General features: G+C 45.8%; 1 long non-coding RNA gene across 2 annotated transcripts in view; it reads right to left on the bottom strand.

Annotated features, from left to right (window-relative positions):
• Window positions 1-1,411: 1,411 nt before the first annotated feature.
• LOC125614621 overlaps window positions 1,412-24,997 on the bottom strand; it is a 116,344-nt gene continuing 92,758 nt past the window's right edge. For both annotated transcript variants that reach the window (XR_007345194.1, XR_007345195.1), the window contains 4 exons: window positions 5,122-5,266; window positions 4,353-4,430; window positions 1,742-2,844; window positions 1,412-1,609 (listed from right to left, as the gene is read on the bottom strand). This is a non-coding gene — a long non-coding RNA (uncharacterized LOC125614621). The remainder of the gene's footprint in view (window positions 1,610-1,741; window positions 2,845-4,352; window positions 4,431-5,121; window positions 5,267-24,997) is intronic.

Genomic DNA, 24,997 nt, shown 5'->3' with positions numbered 1-24,997 from the left:
GACTGCATCCCAAAACAGACCCACCCCCCACTGACACAGTGCTCTGACCCTCCCATAGGTAGTATTGGCCCCACCCTGACACCAGCCTGACCTATACTGAGTGTGGCCGGCCCAAATGTAATCAAGTTCTCCTACAAATCAATGAGGAAAAAAGAAGGCTACACACCACATGGTTTTCCAATCAACAAAATGTGGAAGTTTACAAAGAAGAATAATTAAATTGCAAGGATGCCAAAGTTTAGTGCCATTTGTGGGATAAAGAACTATGGCGACTTCAGACATGCACAAAAATGATTGGAAGTAAAGTTATTTGTGGTCTGTCATGTGTAATCAAACTCCATGGTTTTTCATAGGACTCAAGTTCCATGGCCATCAGAGTCAGGGCACAATTTTTCATCAAGTACCTATTGACAACTTTGAGCCCTCCTGTCTCAGTTGGATAGAGACCTGCTTTTGAGCCTTCAGGCCCCTCTGCCATTAATCAGGTTTCTAGAAGTAAACCTGGAAACAGTGTTTTTGAAGACACCTTCTTCTCCTCTCCTGAGTGATGCTGGACAGTGAGGATGGATGGAACCCCAGCATGGCCAAGGTCTTCCTGAGTAGGTGGCCTGATGAGAGGACCAGCCCTGATTTCTAGGGGAAGAAGTCACAGCACACTAGGGAGTCATCAACTGACATCACCAAGACCCATCCCCTCCATTAATGAAAAGCTGTGCTTTCTGACAGTGACCACAGGGGCTGGGCCCTTGTGGGGGCCCCCTTTGGTAACTGCATCCTTATTGAAACTCAGTTTAAGGACCTCCTCCTCATCTCTGTGAACTGGCCAGCACTGTCTCCTGTTTCCTAGAATCTTGGCCAGGCTGTGGCATGCTGGCCAAACATCTGAGGCATTGTCTGCTAACATCTTAATATTTTTGCTACAGGTCACTGCAAAATAACTTAAGGAAGACATTCACATAACTCACATCACCCATCAAATATTAGAATTCTAAAGTTTTCATAGACGTTGCCACCATATCGGCGACAGACATTTCTTTAACAACTACAATAAAATATAGAATACTTCCATCAGCTCAAAAAGAAATCTCTTACCTTTTAGCTATCAACCCCATTCCCCCATATATTTTCCCACCACTTTTCAAATATCTCTGTGCCTATCAACTCTTCCCACCATTTATTTGATATGTGCAAGTGTGGCCCTTGGGTGTTCAGTTTTAGCACTGCATCTCCCATGGTTCAAGAGTTAAGAATGATTGACATTCTTTCTACTTTATTAGGACATTTTTAACTAAAATTGTCATTTCTCATGCAGCTTGGTGGGTGGGACAAATACAATCTCTACTGGTACAGTTTAGGTCCACTGCCTTGATTCATTTCAAGTTGAGAACAGTTCTGCGACCATGGCTTGTGCACCTCCAGCCAAAATATTCAAGTGCTAGTTTACTTGTTGCCGTGTCAAGAATTTTCTTGGGAAAACTCTGTTTACAGATACACTGAGGTGCCAGAATCTGTGTCCCCACTGGTGTTTGTGGTTAGAAGTGCTGGGAGAGGTACCCACACTCTGGGCAGGATGTGCTCCTGGTGACCTTCAGGGTTCCTCAGGCTCTAGCTAGGGAGACATTTCACTCAGTTGCTTTTGTTTAGTTGTGCAAGGCTAAGAAAAAAACTGAGGGTTTTCCAAGGAGAATCAGCAAAAGGAAGGCTGAGGAGGTGAGGGAGCCATAAATTATGAACTTGTCACATTTACATCGGACTTTGGAGTGCCTGGAACTTTTTTGGAGAAGGGAGGTCTCCTTCCTGTTGGTGAGAATGCTGAGAGGAATGGTGCCACTCAGCAGAGTCAGTTTCCAGAAAGATGCCTTGTACGCTAATCCATTGTCAGCAAAGGATGCCAAGGGCCTCTAAGTCAGGAAAAGCTGAGATGTCACTATAGACCATGTTCAGGGAATCTTTGAGTATTGGGATCAAGATTTCTCTGAGTGTAACTTTTGATTGGAGGAAGGAAGCCTGAATTTCACTTAAAAAAAGTTGCAAACCACAAGATTTTCCTGCCTATAAGACCCTGAGCTGTTGCCATTCCTCCTCAGATGCCCAGTGACAAAGGCTGGGGAGCCTCACTCTTACTGCCACTTCCCCTTTACTTTGCTTCCATAGCATCTTGAATGCTGAGACCAGGCAGAACCTGGTTCTCCTGTCTCCCTTCAGAGCACTGCTCTGTCTTCCCTATGCTCCTGTGCCTACACACCAGGTATTCTGGGTGCTGATCATGTTGCCTGCTGTAATTGCACCAATCTCCCAGGGGAACCTGCTGGTGCAGTGTGCTTACCCTGAAATATCAATGGCAGCAGAAGCTGGTGTCCCTGCTGTGTGTGTGTGTCTGGGCTATTCAACTTTGGTCAACATGGGCCAGATGGAGACCAGGAGAGCCACATTCAGAAGGTTGCCCTCACTCAGGCACTCCTCAACTGGAGGGCCCCAGGGGCCTTCTGAGGTGGTGTGGATCATCCTGCTCCATTCCTCACAGCAGCTTCTGCCTGGAGGACCCCTGTGCCTGCCTCAGCCAGTGGGGGAACGGGCACCAGGGTCTTCAACCTACAGCACCACCTCCATTTTCCCAACGGCCCCCATCATCTTCCCCATGAATAGCCACCAATGGCCAGAGGTAGTGTTTGGGGAGTGTGCGATAACTGCAGCGGATGACAGAACATCTATGAAAACTTCTAGCACTGACAGCACTTCAAGATCCTGATCCACCTGCACCTTCTCAGACTCCCGATGTGGAAGCACTTTCCTGCTTCCTCATGTGAGTGTTCTCCCCAGGGACCCAGAACTTCTCCTTGAGCTCTGAAAGGAGGAAAAGTGTGGCATGAAGAAAGGAGGCTGGGATGTAGGGGAACTGGAAGAAACATCTTGAGGGTGGAGGGATAAGCTGAGAGACCTACATTCCCAGCCATGTTCATCTCACACCAGGGGAGGAAATGGACCTTATCTCAGGTGGCCATCACAGCCCTGTGAGTACAGCAATCTTTGCTCCCAATGAGCATCACCATCACTCAGGGGATGTAAGGTCACAGGAGGTTCCTGGAAGTAATGTGAGCCAGGATTTTGAATTGGTTCTCTGACTCCATATGATTGTCCCTCACTTAGTATTTTCACCTTCTAGCATAGACCTGATTGTTCATGGAAGGCAACATCACAACTAGTGTTGGAGATAGTGGGGAGGCACCAGTACAGATCTCTCTGGAAATCCAACCACATTGTTCTGGGGAATTTCTGTTTAGGATATTGAGATGGTGCAGAATTCATGAGTGAGTACTCTTTCCATTGGGATCCTCTGTGGAGATGTACATCATCGTCTCAGGCTTTAATTCTCCTCCCAGGGCACTATGTACTCTGTCTCACTCAACTCAGGCTGCCATATGCACTGCTACAGACTGGGCAGTTGAAACCACAGGCATTCATTTCTCATAGTTCTGAAGTTGGGAAGTTCCAGAAAGATGGTGCCAGATTTAATGTACAGTGAGTGCTTGCCTCCAGGCTTGAGAAAATGGCTGCCTTGCCTGTGACCTCCTATGGCTAAGAGAGCTTTAGCGTCACTTCCTTTTTCTAGAAGGGAACTACTACTATCATGGGAACTCCACCCTCATGACCCCATTAAAATCCTAACAACCACTGAAGCCACCATCTCCAAATACCATCACATGAGAGATTAGGACATTCATGCATGAATTCTGGAGGACAAAAACATTCATGTCACAATACACAACAACATCAAGAACTCAAGGGAGAGTCAGATTCCAGTACAGTACTTGATGTTCTCTCTAGTATGAGAGCATGTTCTGGATGCAGGGAGCCCACATGGGGTGGTCAAAGTGACTGGACAGAAGAGGCAAAGGCAAGGCCTGTGTTGGGTCAGGTCAACTTGCAATGAAATATGGGTTGTGGATTGTGACTGATCCTGATGAATCCCAGGCCAGTGCTTTGGCCCCTATCTGGACTTGAGCCTACCATGAATCTGGAGGTGGGACTGTGGAGGGGTCTGCAGAAATGTCAATGCATACCTTTGACCAGATGATCTATGAGATGGCAGAAAAGTGTGTCAGATATCTGTGACTAGACCTAAGTGCTAGGGAACATGGGTAGCACAGCTGGCTCTGTTGGAGCTTCTCACCCAGCCAGGAAGGGCATCTGCTACCACAGGGAAAACCACTGAACACTTTCCTCTCCAAGCATTTGTTCCCTCTACCTAGAGGGCTGGATACTCTCTAATAGTTCTGGAAGCTCTGGCCTCAACGTTCTTAGTTCCACCACTGCTTAGAGGTTCAGGGTTAGGGTGTGGATGAGTAACCAACCTTGCTCAGGGGATGTCCATCATCAGTGAGGTCTGTCCACAGGGTACAAGTTTCACTAGCTTGATGTTGGCCAACCACCTGGAAAATAAGCCATCTTACAGTATATGGATCACCCCTACTCATGAAAGTTGCCACAATAACACCCTGATGTTTCAGAAAAGATTTAGAACTTGAAAAACATGATCAAGGAAAGCCAGTGTCTCAGATGCCCCGAGCACACACCTCTGGCCTTGTAATTCATGTAATTCTCACCATTCAAACAAACAAATAAAATACAGTTTTCTTTGGAAGATGGGCTGTGCTGGGAACCCAGGTGTTCCAATAATTTCAGCATAGCTTCTGCTTTCTCATGACTTCTCCTGAGTCTTGTGCCCTTGGTCTTTCTTTTATGGTATACAGTCCTAACCACACCATTCATAGATAGAGAATTCTCTTACATAAATTATATCTTTGACCAGATGCTGATGCTTGGCTTTTCTGTGTGGTTCAGGGCAGGGATATAAGAAGCCTGGAATAAGGGTGGGAGGATACATAAAGGAATGTTCCTGGTTCACTAAGGCATACGTGGTTCTCTTCAGGTGCTAAGTGATGTCAGGAGCACCCAGAACTGTTTCTGCATTGGGAATTGATCTCTCCTGGGACCAGCCCAGCCCCTGGTCTGAGAACTGCTCCCCATCTCTGCTACCAGATCCTCATTGCTATGAAGCTACAGCTTGGGTTTTCCAATGAGAAATCCCCTTTTTTTAAAATAATTCTATATCTTGTTTACCTGTCAGGTTTGTGGAGTTTAAGATTCAGAGATGGAGGACCGAAGGCTTCAGTTGATGATAGATTCCAATGTCAGACACTTCTAATCCCACAGAGGCTCAATCTTCCATATTCTCCAGTCTTTGCGATTGTGCAGCAAGAGAGAGCTAAACACATTCCCATAGAAATTCATGATTTAAAAAAAAAGTGATAATGGAGTCTGCTGTCACACATGTGAATATTTTTTTCAGTTGCCAGTAGAACAGCCCCTGAGCATTTGGGATTCCAGCTACCCTTGGATCTGAAGTGGATATAGCCTAGTCCAAGGTGCTATCTTCTCTCCCCCTGCCTATGCGAAGAGTCAACACACCATCTGCCTAGGACATGAGTCTGTGTGTGTGGCCCAAGTATATCGAATATGGGTATCTCAAAATGTCCTCCCACATAACATACATTGCCCCACTGGTGCAGAGTCTCCACTCATGGGTTCTGATGTCAGAATGTGCAGGGCCAACCTGAACCAGATTAGGTCCCTTGAAAACTTTTTTCCACCAAATGGTTGGAGCACAGCTGGAACCACTGTGTATACACCACACTCTTATCCTCTATCCTAGTGTGCACTGCCAGAAAGACTGGCCCCGAGGCTCACCCACCAGAAGTCTAATGCTGCTGGTGTCCAGAGACCAAGATTCCTGACTACATCACACCTGAAGCCATTAAGGTATATGTGGACATTATGAACATCTGGTGGGGTCTCCCAACTTCACCATGTGGATAGCCCCACATTTGGCCATAGAGGAGTCCATGGGAAACTTGGAAATGAATGAAATAGAATGACATCTAAAGGGGGACAACTTGTACCAAGATACAAACCTCCTGCCCTACACTGATGAGCTGTGCTCCAAGAGGACTTTTTCACCAAGGTGGGCTGGGCTGGGAATCCAGGTGTCTACAAGACTTTGGGAAAGCCAGCCCAGACTCATGAAATTATGTTTCATTCTTTAGATACTCAGCACTGTTTGTCTGTTGGGTGAGGTAGCTCATGGTCTTGATTTAACAACCCCATGGTGTGAACCAGGAAGACATCATCAATGCTTCCTATAAGTCCCAGAGGTGTCTTGGGCTTGGGGACACTTCCTACCAAGGCCACACACAATTTCTTCTTCTCCTCAATGTGCAGGCTTCATTTTTCCACACCCTCATTTCTTGGAAGTATTGCTTTTGTAAGAGTACACATGGATATCTTGACCCTAACCAAAGAGCTGGACCAGGAGGACTCACCCAGCAGAATGGCCATCAGAACCTCAGTCTGACACCAAGGCAGGTGACACCTCCCTTTCATATCTACACATCCCCTCAGTCCCTCTGTCTACCCTCATGCCCAATGCAGACTGAGCAAGTGCTCTTTTCCCTTCTGCAGCTGGTGAAAAAGCACCTACTGCCTGCCCTCAAAGAAGAAATGATCGGTGTAGGTGCCCTAAAGTTATGTTGTACCCTGACTAAAGTGCTTCTAAATCAGCTGTCAGCCAAGGTATAGAGGGACATAGTGATAGCACTGGACATGAGGCCTAAATGGAGATCTGGCCCCCGAGGGGTCACCTCATAGGAAATTAAGAGATGCAGGGTCACACAACCTAGGTCCTATAATGAAAGCACACTGGTATCTTCCTGCACTCTGGTGAGTCTTCATCAATGGGTGCCATCTGGTTCTCAACTCTCCCCTGGACCACAGAATCTCTTCCCTAAGCCTGGACCAGAAAAGGGCAGTGGGTCCCAGCAGAACTTCTCCTACTGGAGCCACATGAGAAAGCAGAGGTGTTTAGTGAGGACAATCATGACCCTCCATACCCCGGACATCCTCCTGGCTTCCCAGCACCTTCTGCTGTCCTGGGAACTGTTCCAGACCAAGGCCTTTACACAGACCCCTTCATCCCTGGAGGCTGAGCACCGCAGGCTACTCAGCCTCAAAGAAGAGTCCTCATCCCCTATCCCCCTCCTGATGCCAATCTAGGAAGTAAGCTAAAGTTTGACACTCAATGCATGCAAGAAAGACACCCTATTCTGGGTCTCATCTTTAGGTCAATGGAGAGAAACATGTAGCTCTGAGTCTGATTCCTCTTGCCCAGCATCTGAGAGGAAGTGTCAGTCATCAGACCCTAGAGAAAGAAGAAGAGGCATTGAAGACAGTAGGATAGGTATCTGGTGAGCCAACTCCTCAGGTAGGGTCTTGGTGAGATCTCACCCTCATTACATCCTGCAACACAATGGCAGAGATACTTGTCACTGAGAACTGATCCTGATAGTCCTCAGAAAAGGGAGGGCAAGGAGAGGGCACTGGGAATGTAAGAGGAAGGCAAAAGTTGGGAACTGGGATGGGAAAGGGAGAGAGGTATACCTGGAACAAAGCTATACATCGTGGGAGTTGACTGTCAATAGTGAAGAAAAATAGTTTAGTAAAGAAATGTTCTCATGGCTACTGCCTTCTACTGTGGTGTCTGTGCTACTCTGTGGGTTGAGGACTGAAAGGAGGAGGTATCTGCAGATTCCATTCCTCAGGGTGCAAAGGTGCGGAGCCAAGCCCTTGCCTCCATATTTAGCCTGCATCTTCCATTGATCCTGGAAGAAAAAGCTTAACAGAAACCCAGTCATCACATTGTTCACATGGCCTCAGTTAATTTAAGGGGCTATCTCTGTACATCCCTTCATGAACTGTGTCCCATAACCATCTCTGTTACCAACTGGCTGAGGGTTCAAACATTCATCTAGAGAGCAACCACAAATAGGCAAAATGCACCTCCCATAATATTATCTGCTCTGAGTTTCCAGGGCCAACATCTCTCAGATATTAGCATTCACAGCCCCAAGAGTGAATGCCAGTGACCCTCAGTGTTCAGTGGGAGCAGCTTTGCCACTGAGCTCCTGACAGGAGGAGCCAGCAGCTACTGACAGTTCCCTGGAACTTTTTCAACAGCCAAACATAGCAGTTCTTTGCAGCTCTCCATTGCTCTCTGTTATTCTCTTTCATAACTGTCCTCAGGGTGACCTGCCAGGTCTGCTTCCAGTGCCAGCAGCTTTTACTGTTACCAGTTCTTAGTACAATCAGCTGCACCTGCTCTACTTGAGATAAAAGATATGGATAGGTTAAATATAACCATGTACTTGAGGCCTCACTAGAAGTTATGCTTCACCACAAGGGGAAGTGGTACAGGCATTTTTGCATAAGGAGATGGGAAGGAAGCTCATTTACTTAAAAAAAAGGTGGGCTCAAGTACACACAGTATTCTTCCAGATATCTGTGGGACTTCTCTGAGGTGTGGGTAGGAAAGAGGCTCCTAATACAGCAGACAAAGGACAGCTAAGGAGATTCAAAATGGTAGAATCATTGAAAGAGACTGAAGGATGGAGTCTTCTCAAATACACTGTGACCAAATATAATGCTAGGTCACAGTGACATAATTAGGGCAGCCATGGATTTCAAAGACAGGGAAACCAATTTTTTCTTTCCTTTTTTCTTGTTTCTTTTTTGATGGTGCAGGGGATTGAACTCAGGACCTCAAACATGCTAGGCAAGCATTTTATCACTGAGCCACAACCTAAGCCCCCAAAGTTTTCTTAAATGCCTCTTGGAGAGTGTTGGCCCTTTCTCTTCTGTCCCATTTAGGAGAGATGCTTTGGAGCCTTCAGTCTTCTGAACCATCAGAGCATTTTCTAGAATTAGCCATTGGGGATGGCATTTTACTTAGATAGCTATTTTCTGATCCTGTAGAAGAGGCTAGATAGCCAGGCCAAACAAATTTTCAGCATGAAAAAGCACTTCCTGCATAGGTGGACAAGGCTTGGTTTCTAGGGAAAGAAATAATGGCACCTTTTGAAACTTCAACTAACAACACAATCAAGATACATTCTGTCTATTGTCATTACTCCTCAGATGCCAAGCCAGACAGTCATCCTACTGGTCACAGCCAACAAGTTCCAGCAAACAGGGGAGTGATGGACCACATAAGTTGGAGCATCTGTCAGCACTGAGGTGAGCTGGGGCAAGCTGATCCATCACCCTGTAAGATCCCTCCTGTACACATGGGTGATGCCCACTGCAGAAGCACACTCCACACAGGCCCTGCAGTTCCTGACACACCACTAAGAATGCACAATTCAATGACTCAAATTCTGGCTTCCCAAAGCATACAGAAAATAAAAGTGAGGAAAACCAGAGTGGGATTGGGGCTAACTAATAGTGTTAGTGCTTTTACAAACCCTAATTAGCATAAATTGGGACCAATAGCATTTGTATGTTTCCAGAGCCTAACCAGCATAATCTTGGACACGACACAGTGACCCAAGGGCAATATAAACCCCTAGACTAGCTCAATCAGGCAGAGAAAGCCTGTCGGGTCCCCTCTTGCACTGCAAGAGTTCTATACCTGTTCTTCAATAAATCCTACCACTCTTCCTGGTCTACAGAGTTCATTCTTTTAATTTGAAAGAAAGATCCCAGGAAGAAGGAATTGATGGTGAGCAACTGGGGTCTGCATCAACATAGAAGGGTATAACCCACATTTGAGAGGGGGACCACTTCTTAGCTGCAGAGATCTGCACCTTACACAGACTTTGATGGCCAGAAGAAGCAGAAAACCCCCAGTGTCCCCGGCTAACAAAAGTAGAGAATCAAGTTTCATGTTTCCATGCCCAATCTGGGGCTTTTTTGGAGAGTGAATGAAATGGAACAACAAAATATCCTCTTATTTTCTGGATTCTATACTCCTTTTAGAAATCTCTCTCTCTCTTTCAAAAATAATTAACACCTGTCACCCACCTAAAATCTGATTGTGCAGCTGCTGGTCAAAAGCAACAGGTGACAGGTGACAGACTTACTGGAAGAGGCTTGTTCAATTCCTTTTGTCACTAAAAGAGGAATGTTGGTCAAGCTCAACTTCAGCTTCTCTCTGAGGAATACAACAGGTCAATAGATCCATTAACTGTTTGCTTGCTTCTTCCTTCCACTTTCAGACTGATTGGACTCAATGGTGAGAAGGGGTCCTTTACCCTGTGTATCTTGGATCATAACACAATGTCTTAGTCTGATCCAAGGTCTTTTAAAAAGAGCAACCCACTAATCCCCAGAGAGTGAGCCACATGGTCTATTACTCCTGTTTTCTTCCCTTTTTTCCTCTCTCTCTCTCTCTCTCTCTCTCTCTCTCTCTCTCTCACACACACACACACACACACACACACACACACGTGCTCCAAACACCAAGTAGATTCTGATTTCTTATACCCCTTGGAACACAAATAACTTCCTCACCTCCCAGTTACAAATAACTTTCTATATCATACATATATGGCCCCAGAAAGCAGACATCAACTGCCATGTCCCTTAAGCACACATACTAATTGACACCTAAATATTTTCCTTCTCACAACTATTACTGATACATGCAACACAAATACACCCCCACACACCTGAGCTGTAGTAGTTAATACAAACTGAAGACACAAGTGACTCTCCATAGGCATCTAATTTCTACAGTTACCCATTACATAAAAATATGCAAATATACCAAATTATACACAAAACATTATACTATCTTCATATACAAGTTCACACACTCCCAAATATGAATAACTCCTTGTCTATAAAAATGCAGAACCCTACCAACTCCACACCACACTTGAACATATTCATCCTACAACTCCACAAAATTAGTAACTGACCAGCCTTCAAGCACGCAAGTACATATACATGAATAAAGAAATTTTTTATAAAACCCACATGACCAAGTACCATATCCCAAATATACAAACACCCCTCCTCCATTTCCCAACTACATCAATCACATGGCAAACCCAGAGATATATACCCAAACACATTCATTAACATAGCCCATACACAAACACACATATTACACCCAAACATCCCAAGGTGCATTCATGAGCCTAAACAAATAAACAACAGCCCTCTAAATACACCAAACCCTGCACAGTCTCACAAAAAAACACCATGACTTTCCCTTGGTCTCAAATAGCCACACAGACAGCATCACACACACCAGTGAATACATATCAGATTCTCATGGGTAAGTTTAAAACAAAACAAACCCTAAATTTTGAATGCATATCAACATTTTAGGGAAACCAGCACTCCACAAAAAAAAAGAGTATTAAAAACACTGAAGCCCTCTGAATTCTTACTATCCCTCCAGGAAAAGCACAGCATCTCATTTTCTCATACAAATAATCACCCCATGATTTTCATGCGCATGAAAATGAAAGGAAAACTTTCTGGCATCCAGAAATGCATACAAGGGCTGCCCAACAGCCCACCAATACTAAGAGCATATCGCCAATTTCACTGCACAATACTTGAGAAACACAAAAATTGATAAGAAAATATGAATCTTTTTATTGCAAAATGCCTTTTGGTCAAATGACTCTCTTATAATAATTGTAATCAAAGAAACATTATGAAAGAACATATAAGCCCTTCACCCAATGAAAATCCAATTCTCTTAGCTTATACCTGCCCTGTCTCTCACAGATTATCTGCACACTATAAACCCAGCTAGAAATGTACAAGACGCTCCCCCTTCTTGGAAGCTCCTAGTCCAAAGTTATGGGATAAGGTCGGACCTGAAAAGATGCTTGCCAGAAATGTTGACCATGACAGGCATGGTGATGTACACCTGAATCTCAGCACCTTCGGAGGCTGAGGCAGGAGGATCGAGAGTTCAAAGCCAGCCTCAGCAACAGCGAGGAACTAAGAAACTCAGTATGACTCTGTCTCTAAATAAAAGACAAACTAGAGCTGGGGATGTGGCTCAGTGGCCAAGTGCCCCTGAGTTCAATCCCCAGTAACCATGAACCCCCCCAAATAACAGAAAAAGAAATGTTGACCACAACAAAACCCACAAACCACTCTAATCAAGAATTTTAACGGAGAAACTTTGATCACTTAAGTCTTGTTTAGACCTACTGGACTGGAACTCTTGGTGACATACATGAATAAGATAAGACATACACAGCCCATACTCCATAAGAGTCTACTTTTCTGAAACACTAGACAACTGATGCACCCACCTAGGACCATCATATGTTCCTTTGAGCCTACCATCTTCCATTCCATCAGGCCAGCTTGTTGCTAATAAAGCTCATTCTCACTACTTCTCAACTCATTGACTCTATTGGGATACAGTGAGAAACACACACACATGACGTAAAATGCTCAACAAAAACTAGCAAATTTTCTCCTGAAATTCTTTCATTTCAAAAATGTATATGCTAGGGGCTGGGCCTGGGGCTGGGGTTCAGTGGTAGAGAACTTGCCTAGCTTATGTAAGGCACTGGATTTTATTCTTAGCACCACACAAAAATAAATAAATAAAGGAATTGTTTGCATCTACAACTGAAAATTTATATATATATATATATATATTAGCTTTTAACCCTCTAGTACACAGTTCTCAAAGCCCCTAAATTTATACATATAAACCTAAACATATAAACCTAAATACTCTGAACATACAAAAAAACTCCCACAGTCCTGAACACAAACACACATTTGTTTTTCCTTCCTCAGAATGGAAATGAAAGTAATGAATTTGAGCTGAACAGAAGTAGACTATATTGGATACTGACATCTGCAACTTGGATCTATTATCAATGAAGGGACTCTTTTACCAATTTCTGGAAATGCTGCTGGACACAACCTTGACTGTCAGCTCCCTTGACATCTGCAGCAGCTATAGAGAGCACCCTCAAGAGCTCTTACAACTTTCTAGGGAGGTTTCATGGATAAATGGGTAATAAAAAGCTGAGCACACCCCTAATGACAATATTAATCCTCCACTGACACAAGAGGCTAGCTGACACTGTTTGGGGGCCTGGGTCATATTTCAACTTCTCCTCAGCCTTATTATGCTCTCTTTGAATATTTAAACAAACAAAAATGAACAAACAAACAAAAAACATGCTTACAAAACTGTCTCAGGGACTGAACTGCAAGGAACTCAACATAAGACAGCATTCTTTGATTCCTTCAATGATTACTCATTAAGCACCAAGAGACACTGAAAGACCATCTCTCTTATGGATATTTCACCTCACAGAAGAAAATAGACAATAAACAAATGTATGTATTATGGATTCACACATGGAGTTTTTGATGAGAATCAGTAAGCAATTAAATTAAAGGACAGGGTCTCTACAGAAAGAAGGGAAGGGCTACAAATATAGACTTGAGGAAAAGTGCAAATGGAAGAGTACATTGCCTGGTACAAAATGGTTTCAACTTCTGTGGTTTTCTCTTCACTGGATACCTGCAATCTGATCTTATGGTGTGCATTCATTTTGGGGAGTACTAGTTACCTAGTGAACCAATATTGTAGGCTAACACTGTAAAATTCAGCAATTCTAAATGATAGGCATTTATCCTCTCAGGCACGGCATCTGAGGGTCAGGATTAGGGATGGCTCTGCCAGACAGCTCTCCTTCCCCAATCTGGCCTCACTCAAGTGATAGGGACATGCAGCTCTCCCAAGGCCATATCCTCCAGCAATAAGACTCATGATGTCCTCTTGTCAATGATAGAAAAGAAAAAGGAGGACTCCAAGCAAGGTAGGGTCACACAGCAAGCCCAGAGCCAGGATGGAAGGGAGGCTGTATTGAGACACATGGTGCAGGGTAGAGATGCACTGAGGTCAGTAACTAAGTCATTTCTGCCACTCCCTCAACTAGGTGTCTACTCTGAGGAACAAATTTTACCCAAGAGCAAGTTATCATACTTGAACTTTTGGAAAGTCAAAAATACACCCTCCTTTATCTCTTTTCATTCTTCATTGCTTACTTAATGCAGACACTGAAGGATACTCTGGAGGATCTGAAGTCAATGGGTCTGCTCCCTGTCCCTGAGGTATCAATCCTACATGAGACAGATGCTAAACTCAATGTTCTTAGGAGGTAGAAGTTGGGGCTTTAGGAGCAAGAGCAGGGATCCCATGTTCCCCATGGGCCATAAAATACATGCTGATGCACTGATATGGATGGAAAGTGGGGGGTGTATTAAGGAGATGGACAGTTATATTCTGGATGGACCAATAAACAGGATACCAAACATTTTTGGCAATTACTAAAAACACACCATTCACTGCTCCAAGCACTTTACACCTTAACTCTAATCTTCACAATCTTGTAGAGTTAGCTTTATTATTCTAATTTTATAGAAAAGTAAGCTGAGGCTCAGAGAGGTTAAGACACTTGAACAAAGCTACTCGCCCAAGGTTCAGTGCATCACTGAACACTGTGATACAATGTGTTTAGTGGCACCAGTTTGGTAGTGAAATTTAAGAATGGTGGGAGAGTTACACTCCTGTAAACTAGAAGTCATGGCTCTTCTGCCTACTCCTAAAGGACATCTTACTAGCATACCTATAGTGTGTGTGTGTGTGTGTGTGTGTGTGTGTATGAGGGTTGGGGAGGCACATGGTAGCTGAGGCACAGATTTTGCAGGCTTTTGACAGCTCAACCCATGAAACAAGGTGTCTCTGCCCACCAGCTGTGTCCCAGAGAAGCCAACAGCCCCTGTAGCTGTCCAGCTGCTTATCAGAGCATTCTTCTTGGAGAGAACATCTCCCATCTCACTTCATGTCCAAGAAATCACACAACTTTATGACTTCTGCCCATCATGTAGCCAATGCTATGAACATTCTGCTCTCCATAGCTATCTGCCCACCATACTAAGCCATTTCATGACCTAGATGCCAGGACCACACAAATGGTGAAGAATTATGTTCCTGCTTCAGGAACAGACCTCACTGAATCTGTCCCCACAAAGAGGAACCAAAATCAGCATTTATGAGGATTCTGTGGCCCTGAAAAGGAAGTCAACTAACCCAGCTTAGATCAATGCAGTATCTCGGCATAGACACATGGGTCCATAACCCCTGATGCCCAACTCACAGTACATGTAGAGAATTCAAATAGACTGTTGCCTGAATGTTTACTTCACACAAACATGTATGCATACATTCTGAACACACACACACACACACACACTTACTCACTCACACACTAGAGGTGTGCCAGTAAATATTTAGTTAGATATCCTCCAGGAGAGGAAAGCAATACTTCACTTTTCTTTAAAACAAAATATTTATTTTTGTTGTAGTTGGAAACAATACCCCTACTCCATTCATTTATTTCTGCGGTGCTGAGGATCAAACCCAGGGCCTCACACATGCTAGGCAAGTGCTCTAATGCTGAGCCACAACTCTAGCCCCCATGCCTTCACATTCAATTTATGTGTTCTAACCACCCTGCCATGACTAATTTCAGCCTACCAACCTGATGCCACTGAACACAGAACTAGACAGACTTGAGCACCATCAGCCCTCACAAGCTAGTGCCAGCCAGCTCCAGCCCATATATGAATATGTGCAAACAGTCCACCTGTACCCAAAGTAGGAACTTCAACTCCAACCCCAAATGTACAAATGAAACTACATCACATATCTCTAAGATACACTCCTCATAAGACCTGTACAGCACAGATCTATGAAATAGGGAACAGGATAAGTAGGTGTCAGTGGGTCCTGAGTTAGCAGGCTACTTGTGAGCTGCTCTTAGTTAAAAAAAGATATTGTCAATTTCAGGCCTCCTACTAAACCATAAATATCCTACTAGCATCTGACTGGACAAAACAGTATTCTACCTAACTACAAAGCAACTGCAATCTTGAGCAAGCTCAGGCTGGTTCCTCATGTAGATGCTCCAGAGACATTCCTAACCCTAATTTTCACCTTTTTACTTATTGAGGCTTATTATCACATGTACATATACACCCACTGGTTGCATAAGTAGATGCTAATGAAATTGAACAGGGTTCCACAAAAGACCTCCCAAATCAAGAGAATTCCCTTCATATTCAACCCCTGCTTATAAATATTACTTCCCCTGAACATTATAAGCCACCAACCATCTGACTGGGAGACTACTTGGCCTCTAAGTATGGCCACACTCAGCCTTTTGAGTGTGTACTTTTGCTTTGTAATCAAGTTCTTTCACTTTCTCTAAAATCTGGGCCTTAAATTCTTCTCTGCCAAGAAACCTGAAGGTTTGAGTAGAGGATCCTACATTTCTAAAGACATCCTCACACCCTTCACTGGTGACACATGCACCATCAACACATAGGCAAATTACTAGTTTCTACCTAAAATAGAAAACCCTAGTACCCTGAATGTTCACGTCATTCCTATTACTATGCACACACACACACACATGCGCTAGATACAAACATACAACAGACACACTGTCCATATGCACACTGTGAAAATACTATGGGCACAGACTCCAGAAAACCACCTAGCATACACAAGTTGTCTCATACAACACCCCCAGCCAAGACTGAAGCAAAAGCTTAAAGCTCTAAAATTCCTGTAATCTGCTATTCCCAAATGCACAGCCAGTCTACATGGCTTCTCTATTTCTAGACACACAAAACTAACCTCCCACAACCCCAGAATACTTACCAAAAAACCATGAGTTAATACTCACATGACCTCCAATATCCTACAGGTTTCAAATACATAAGACCAAACACAAACATCAGGACCACTCTTTCAAGCAACATCACCAATCTCTCTAAACATTACATTCCAGAATAAACAGAAACAGGACCCTTGAGCCCAAACATACCCAAACACTCTTATGCCTACATACAAAAACACTAATTACACAAGTGTGAGGCCCTGGGCTCAAATCACAGTACCAAAACAATACAGACAGAAGAGCAAACACATGTACAAAGGTACAATGACTAATATACACATAACTCCCACACACTAACACATATACACAAACATTCCCAATACCTGAATATACAGACCTCTCTCAAACACTGCCACATTCCACATCTTCAGAACACAACATAAACCTTATTCCCAAACATTTCCACACATATATAGACACCCCAGCATTCTCCAAACAAATACACTTTGATATAACAACCACATTTCTGAAAATAATCTTACATGATTCATCCACCCCACAGCTCAATATACATAAAGTAGTACACATGCCAAAGACATACAATATTCTCTTGCACACCACTTAAAATACACATAAAACCACTTATGAATTTTAAAAATTTTTAATTTTTAAAAATGGAAACCAGCTCCTACATCCCCAAAATACTAAGAAATACTTGTAGCATATTACATACCTGTAATACGTACAAACATAATTCCCACTTTTTGGCATAAATGCACAAGCCCAGCATTCCATCAGAATCAGACAGCCTTACTTCCCAGTTACATACTAGTAAGTCCCCACTTAAAATACATTCCCCCAGAAGATACTCATCAAAACTGCCAGATTCCTTGAATACTTGTTACCCATGTCCCCTGAACAATCTTATTTCACACAACTCAGATCCTAAAACACCCCACAGACACCCGAGGAATGCTAGTAACTACAAATTCAATACACATGTAAATCTCCACAAGCATCAAATAGCTATGTATAAATATGCAAATATCCTATTATCTCACACTACCTGCATATACAAAGTCACACCTTTGCAGATATTCACAAAGATATAAATTATACAACTCCCAAAATGGAGAATAACATACACTTCACAATCACACATATTCATTCTGCCACTCAAGATTAGTCATAGACCTGACCTCACACAAAGAAATACAAAAATCCATAAAACAACAACAAGCAAACCCATGACTATACATGATATCCTGAATAGGCAAACATTCCCACTGCATTTCCCAAAATAGACTATATATACCCACCAAAAATACACCAAATGATGTAACTTAACATTGCCCATATGCACATGCACATACACATATCTTTTCCAAATAACCCATGATACAAACAAAAATTGCAGCATTGCGGGGAGGGGGGACTGCAGAGAACCACAGGTGAAATATTCCAAAGCCAAAATACAAACACCTACACCAAACTCCCTGAGTTTATATGTATTATTTTCCATACCCTCCAAATGTAACCAGTCCTACTCTCTCATTAGAGATACAACTTTCTCTCAATAATCCATCCAGACACATACAAATCTCATATTCTCACCAGCCAACTTGAAACATAACAAACCCAAAACCCTACTGCAGTGCTTGGATTCTCTCGACCCTGAAACAGAGGCTTATCTTGGGCCCGGCGATTTTACCCCTTTTGCACTAAGTCCTTTTGATTCGTGTTCACTCATCCAAACATCAGTGTGTGCTTTCTTCCCAGTCCATCTGTAGGTTCCAGTAAGAAACAGTTCTGCAGAGAATTATAGGTCTGGGCAACCTCTGAAAACCCCATTCCTTGAATTTGCCTACAGTAAATTTCTTGATTTTACTGTCCTCTGCATATTACTGCATAAGGAGAGCTCTCCCAGTAGATATGGATGCTCAAATGTTCTCTCTAAAAGTTTTTCTACTTCTACGTTTAATGAAGACTTGGCAATGTCGACCAATTTCCGCAGACAGCAAATTGATCCTCTTCTTTTTCTCCTACATGGCATACGTTTAGCTGGAAATTTTTCAAATGTTTACCATGGATTCACATGACCTTGGAATACATTGAAAAAGAAAATCCACTCCCTTGATGCTCTCTCTGGGGATTTGGGTAAATAGTATCACTCTAAATGTAATGGCAAAGACATGTCACAGGTGACATTGCCAAAGGCCCAGAACTAAGGGCTCTACAGGAGGCAGACAGGGCCTTTAGCCATTGGGCCAATGTTCCTAATTAAGTGGACATCCCTGTTCAGAAATCTTTTTGTTTCATGATAGGGCAGAAGGACAATTCATGGCTTCATCTCATGGCCTCATTGCATGAATTGGATTTGAGCTAATTGGATTATATGCATCTGGGGTCTAGCATTTTGAAACAGTGCAAAACTGATTGCATGGGGTATGGGGTGAAGCTCATTAGCAAAGCACTGATTAGAGAGTTTTCAAGGGCCATGAAATTTATCTCAGTCTACCAAATCAGCCTTGCTTCAAAAATATACTCTCCATCATTAGTTACAGTATACCATTATTTAAAAAAAGAAGAAAAAACTATGGAATGAGGAGAAGACATGTTTTTCCATATTGCACTATTATTTCACTGATTCAGAAAAAAAAACCTGCCAGCTATAATATCAATGACATGAATGTGGGCAATAATTAGAAGACTTGACAAGCGAAATAAGAATGAAAGAAGTTTGTTTTCAGTTCCTGAGTATCAAGGATTGCTCCTCCGTTCCTTTGAAAAGACTTATAACAAGATGTTGAATATTTCATGAACACCAAAGTGTGCACTTTACAGACATGATGGGATGAAAAACCATTATATCCATAGAATGCAAGCCACACCTTACAGTTGAAAGTATTGGCTGTTTATACCCATGATCTTGTGGTTGATGAGAGCCCTGCTCACTGGCCCTGCCTAGCAGGGGGAAAAAACAAAGATGATAGGAAAGGCATTGAAATAGAGGGGCACCTGTCACACCAGTCTCCTGTGCATTTGAGAAACTATTTCAAAATGGCCCAGAGGCACACACCTCTTGTGTCACTACTGAACTACTTGACGTGAACTTGAGGTTCTTCCATACCTGCCAGAGGTCTTCATGGAATGTCTGCCCAGCCCCCCACCCAGGCTTGCTGCCCTCATCCCCTCCCCCACTGCAGAATGTCTGGATCCAACATTCCACTGGGGTTTACATTCAAACTTTGCCCACCTTTGCTCAGTTGGACCCTGAGCATCTGCTACAGCCAGGCCACTCTCTGGGTCCTGTGTTGATCCTTCCCACTCTGGAGACTGCAAGACTCTGGGTCCAGTGTCCTAGCCTTTAGAAGGAGGTGAGCCTGGAGGGACAAGGGTTTGTTTTTTGACTGCTGATTACTCCTTAAATCCTTGGGAATTTGAATGGAGCACTTCCTCCATGTGAGTAGAAGTAGAGGAAGGAAAGACCAAAAGAGGACACACTTGACATGGCTGGGGAAGCCCAAGGAAGACTGATACTGCCCATGGGGGGGGGGCTCCTAAGACATAGATCCAGACAACTCACGGGAAGTACATGGGGACAGCAGAAATGAGAGAGGCCAAGGGATTGTGTCCTTGTAGAATGGATACAGGTCACTGCATGGATTTTAGGCAGTCAGAGATGATATCACAGTGCTGAGCAGTTTGGGCTCCTTGAGCAGGGGAGAGGCTGAGACCTGTGTCCATTCTTCAGACACATGGAAGCTGCTTGGGATATCATTGTGAGGGGTTCAACTGAAGGGTCTCAGATCATAAGTGGGCAGTGGTGAGAAATGTTCTTAGCTAGAAAACTGGTCCAGTTGAGTTCTCGATGACCACAAATGCAGTGTGATATATTCTCTGTGGGTGAGTCTGCAGGGCATTCCAACTGCCGCAGCCCAGGGCATCTTGCCAATTCCTGCCCAGGAAAACTTCTCCTTCCATTCAAACAGCTAGTGTCCTTTATTCCCGAAGGTTAGGAAACCCAGAAAACATCAACCAACATAGATTTGGGGCCCTGTGAGTTCTTCTGAATTGTTATCGCTTTCATGGAAAGAAGAGTTCTTTCAGAGATTCTTGGTGTTGGCCACTCTCTGTGGTGTAGACTCAGCCCTTTATTTCATATTGGCAGGAAGATTTCTGTCATCTTCCTTTTTTGGTACTCCATGAAAAGGGAGCACATGGAGCTTCTTCCAGGATCAGGTTTGATGAATTCTGGGTTCTTTCCAAGATAGGAAGGAGAATAGCACCCAGTTAGGAAGGGGCCCTACTCATATTGTCACTTGAAGTTAGGCAGGGGTCCTGATCAATACACGCAAGCGTGGAAGTGTGGTGGACCTTGCATTCCTTGACTACACTCTGCATGATGACCTGGTGAACAGGGATGTGCTCCAGACAACCTGGCCACACTTGGCAGCTGGTGCAGGCCTGGTTCTCTGTGACATTTTCCTTCCTGTGTTTGGGAGCTCAGAGGAAAAGGACCACAGAATGGCTCCAATTCCCAGGCTCAGTATCTACATAACCAGTGGCTGTGAAAATCTCTGAAATGCCCCAATCCTCACCATCCCATCACCTTCCATGATCCTAAGCAGCTGTTACTGGTCAGGGCAGGAGAGGGTTTTAGGGAACTGAGTGTCTATCACACAGATCTATTCCCTGGGACCAGAGCTTATGTGTCATGGCAGGGACCAATGAACATTGGGGACATGGCAGGCCAGAATCTGTCCCCCATTTAGTGTTTACTGTGGGAAATTCTGGGAGAAGCACCCACATTCTGAGCAGGATGTGCTTCTGGGTGACCTTCAGGATTCCTCAGCCTCTAGCTATAAGGATATTTTATTCAGGGTTTTTTTGTTTGTTTGTTTGTTTGTTTGTTTGTGCAAGTCTAGGAAAGAAGGGGAAGGGTATACAAGGAGTATAAGCAATAGGAAGAATGAGGAAGTGATGGAGCAATAATCTTTAGGACCGGTCACCTTCACAAATGACCTTGGAGTGCCTAGAACTGCCCAGGAGAAGGTCCCTTACCCTGTTGGCGAGCATAGGGAGGGGCATGGTGCCATTGAGCAGAGTCAAACTTATCCATTGATAAGGAGTCACCTAGGAGGCCAATGGAGTGTCTGCAAAGGATGCACAAGGGGCCTCTCAGAGGCAGGGAAACTGAGGTTTCACAGTCCACAGACAGCGTTCAGGGAATCCTGGTGTACTGGGAATGAGTTTTTTCTAGGTAGAACTATGACAAAGGGAACACAGCATGAAATTTACTCAGGGACATTTGCAAACTGCAGTTTCCCTCCCCACAGAGCCCTGAGCTGTGAGTTATGTGTAGGATGGACCTTATTCTGAGGCTATCCCATCTGGTCATGGCCTCAGCACTGGAGAAGCAAACAAAACCCTGCAGAGGGTCCAAAGTCAGTTCCATCACAGTTCCTAGGAGGCCTTGAAGGTTAGGGATTCCTGGAGTCTGTCGAGTGGATATAGAAATGGGGGGATGAATGTGTGGAATGGAAGGAAAGAGGAAGGGAAAGGCAGATAGCTGGGAGGGTTAGATGCCCAGGGCCCCAGCATCATGGTGGCAGGCCCAGGCAGACCAGGCACCATGGACTTTCTGGGTCCATGTTGCTGAGTGAGGAAAGGGCATCACCCCGAAAGAAGTTTGGGAATCATCAGAGGAGCCTCCCAAGGGCCAGGAGGAGAAGGGTCCCAAGCGCATGAAGCCAAAAACTAGGGCCTGGGTGGGCCTGGAGGGCCTGGGACCTGCAGGGGACCCAGAGCCAGCACCTGGGGACAGCTGGGAGGAGCTGGGCTGTAGACTCTCACAGGTATCCTGGAGGTCGAGGCCTGTGGGAAGCTGAAGCCCTGCCCTTCCTTCTCTCCCAGGCAGCCATCACTCGCTCCTCACCCACCTCCCTCCAGGCACCACAGGGAAGGGTGCCGCTCCCTCTCAGGGCCTTGGGAGCCCTGCCACGGCTTCATCCCATCTTTCCATACTCCCTCAGGCTGGGCAGCTGCCTTCCTAGCCCTGCTCCCATGGGCCCGGCTCCCCCTTCACAGATGTGGGGCCAGAGACCCATGGGTGCCTCCTCACCTGTGTCCCTCAATCCTTCCACCCCAGGGCATGAAGCCCGGGCACCGAGCCAGGCTGAGGTGCCTTCTAGGTCCCAGCACAGGAGTGAGGCGCATGGGATGGCGGGACCCAGAGGAAGGTCCTATCAGCTCAGTGCCAGCTCCATCCCTGGGGGACCAGGGCCAAGGGCTGGCTGACTGCAGACTCCCTGGCCTGGCTCTGGTGGCACTGGCACCAGGGTGTCTCTGGAGAGACTGAAGGATGAACAGATAGCTCTCTATGTGGAGACAAGCCCCGGAGCCAGAAGTACCCTATAGCCCTGTGCAAGGAAAACTGTGAGACTCTCACAGGCCCTGTTTCTCCAGGGCTGCCTGAGCCAGGGCTGCATCCTGGCATTTCTGGGGGCTCCACCGATGTGTCCGAGGAGTGCGTGGAAGGAAAAGGTTAAGGACCACAGAACACGTTAATTTACATGCAGAGTCTCCAGACTTTCATCCTGACAACCCAGGTTCTGTGCAAGCCAATCAATATTATATGAAGACATCTCCTGCCAGCATGGAGGGACAGCAGGCAGGGGCTCCAGGCTTCCTTTGCCAAGGAGAGAGTGGGTGGCACAGGCCTGCATGGCCCTGGGCATCTCTGCGCCAATGCCACCTATCCTGAGGGGGGCCCTGGCCCCTCTGACTCCAGGCTAATCTCCCCTCCTCCCTCCAGATGTGAGCTGACTATGGAAGGGAGTTTTCCTACCATCCAGCTCCTCCAGGTCATTGGTACCCACACACGGAGTCCTGCGCACAAAGTGTGCATGGGTGGATTCCCAAGTGCGTCTTGGTTCCAGCAGGCATGCAGCTCCAGCAGCCCTGAGAGCTCTCCTGGGCAGACGTGCCCTGGACAGGGCACAGTGAACTGTGCTGGTATCTCATGTCCCCAGAGGCCCAGACCCTGCGGTGAAGGCCACATGCCTCTCCTCTGCCTGTCTGTGGGCCCCACCTGACCCCTCCAGAGATGCCTTGGCCCTGCACTTCCCTGGCTCTTCACCAGACCTTCAGGGGCAGGGGGAGACCTGCTCAGCCCCTGTCCCTTCCACCACCACCAGCCTGGCCTGCATCCCCCTATCAAAAGGAAGTCACTGGAACCCAGTGCACAGTCTCCCACTCCGTGAGAAGCACAGGAGGCACACAGCCAGCACAGGGCACAGGAGCAGGGGAGCCCGGGCACCCTGGAGTGGAGCTGTTCAGCTGGGGCTTCGAGGTGGGTTGGGGTCTTGGAGTGAGAGGGGCAGCCATAGGAAGACCCACCATCTGGGCAAGAAACATGAGACTGGGCACATCAGGAAGGGTGGGAACCCTGGGTGTGGGGGACAGCCTGGAGTGTGGTGAGGGTCCCAAGAGGGCCAGCTAGTGGGATGAGGAGCTCCTTGTTGGAGTAAGGACCTGTAAGTGTAGTCACCTGAGAGGTAAGTTGCTTTTAAGGAGACCAGGTACCTGAAGCAGGTGAGCTACAAGGGCCCTCGGCCTGAGCTCAAGTCACTGTTCACCAGCTGCTGCAGGTGGGCCCTGGGGGGCAGGGAGAGGGCGGGCCTCCCTGGAAAGACCCTGGGCAGAGACTTGAGAGGGTGCTCCTTGGAATTGGGATCAAGTGGTGTCAGGCTACCCACCCCTGAGGATATGTGGGGGCAATGGTTGGGGCTTGCCTAGAATTGGGGTCAGGCCACCAGGTCCCCTGTAGAGCTCGCCCTGTACTATGCTGAGACAGGTCAGGAGCTGGGCCTCCATTTCCCTGGTGGGAGCACATTCACAGACCCTCTGGGCTCTGGCTCTGGGGTTGGGAGGGTGAGAGAGCAGCCTCGGGCCCCAGGTCCCTGGAGCACCCGCTCCCTTCAATGGCCAACAGAAACTCAGTGCTGGGGGGGTCTTAGTAGGAGCAGGTGGGCACTCCCTCCATCAGGCCCCCGAATGGGCTCCCCAGCCATTGCCTGGTACTGGAGGCCCCATACCTCAGCATCAGGACCTTCCCAGGGCATGCCTCACGACCTCTGACCATCCTGACCATGTGGTCCCCAAATAGCAGCAACCCAAGTTCATTTGCCTAGGCACATGGTGCAGGAGGCCCTCCAGGACCCTGTGTCTAGTTCTTCCCAGCCCCTTGACCCAGCCCCCTCATCCTGTCCTGTCCTGAAGGGCAGCAGGGGGAAGACAGGGCAGGTCCTCATCCCTGGCCTGTCACCCCTCACTCACTCATTCATCCCTTCATCCAACAGCCCTTCTCAGCCCTTCTGGAACATGCAGCTGCCCCATGTGGCCCACAGGGAAGGGTA

Source organism: Marmota marmota, unplaced genomic scaffold (genome assembly GCF_001458135.2).
Source record: "Marmota marmota marmota unplaced genomic scaffold, marMar, whole genome shotgun sequence".
Classification (NCBI taxonomy): domain Eukaryota; kingdom Metazoa; phylum Chordata; class Mammalia; order Rodentia; family Sciuridae; genus Marmota; species Marmota marmota.
The sequence above is the reverse complement of the archived record's forward strand: the minus strand, read 5'-3'. Positions and strand labels throughout refer to the sequence as shown.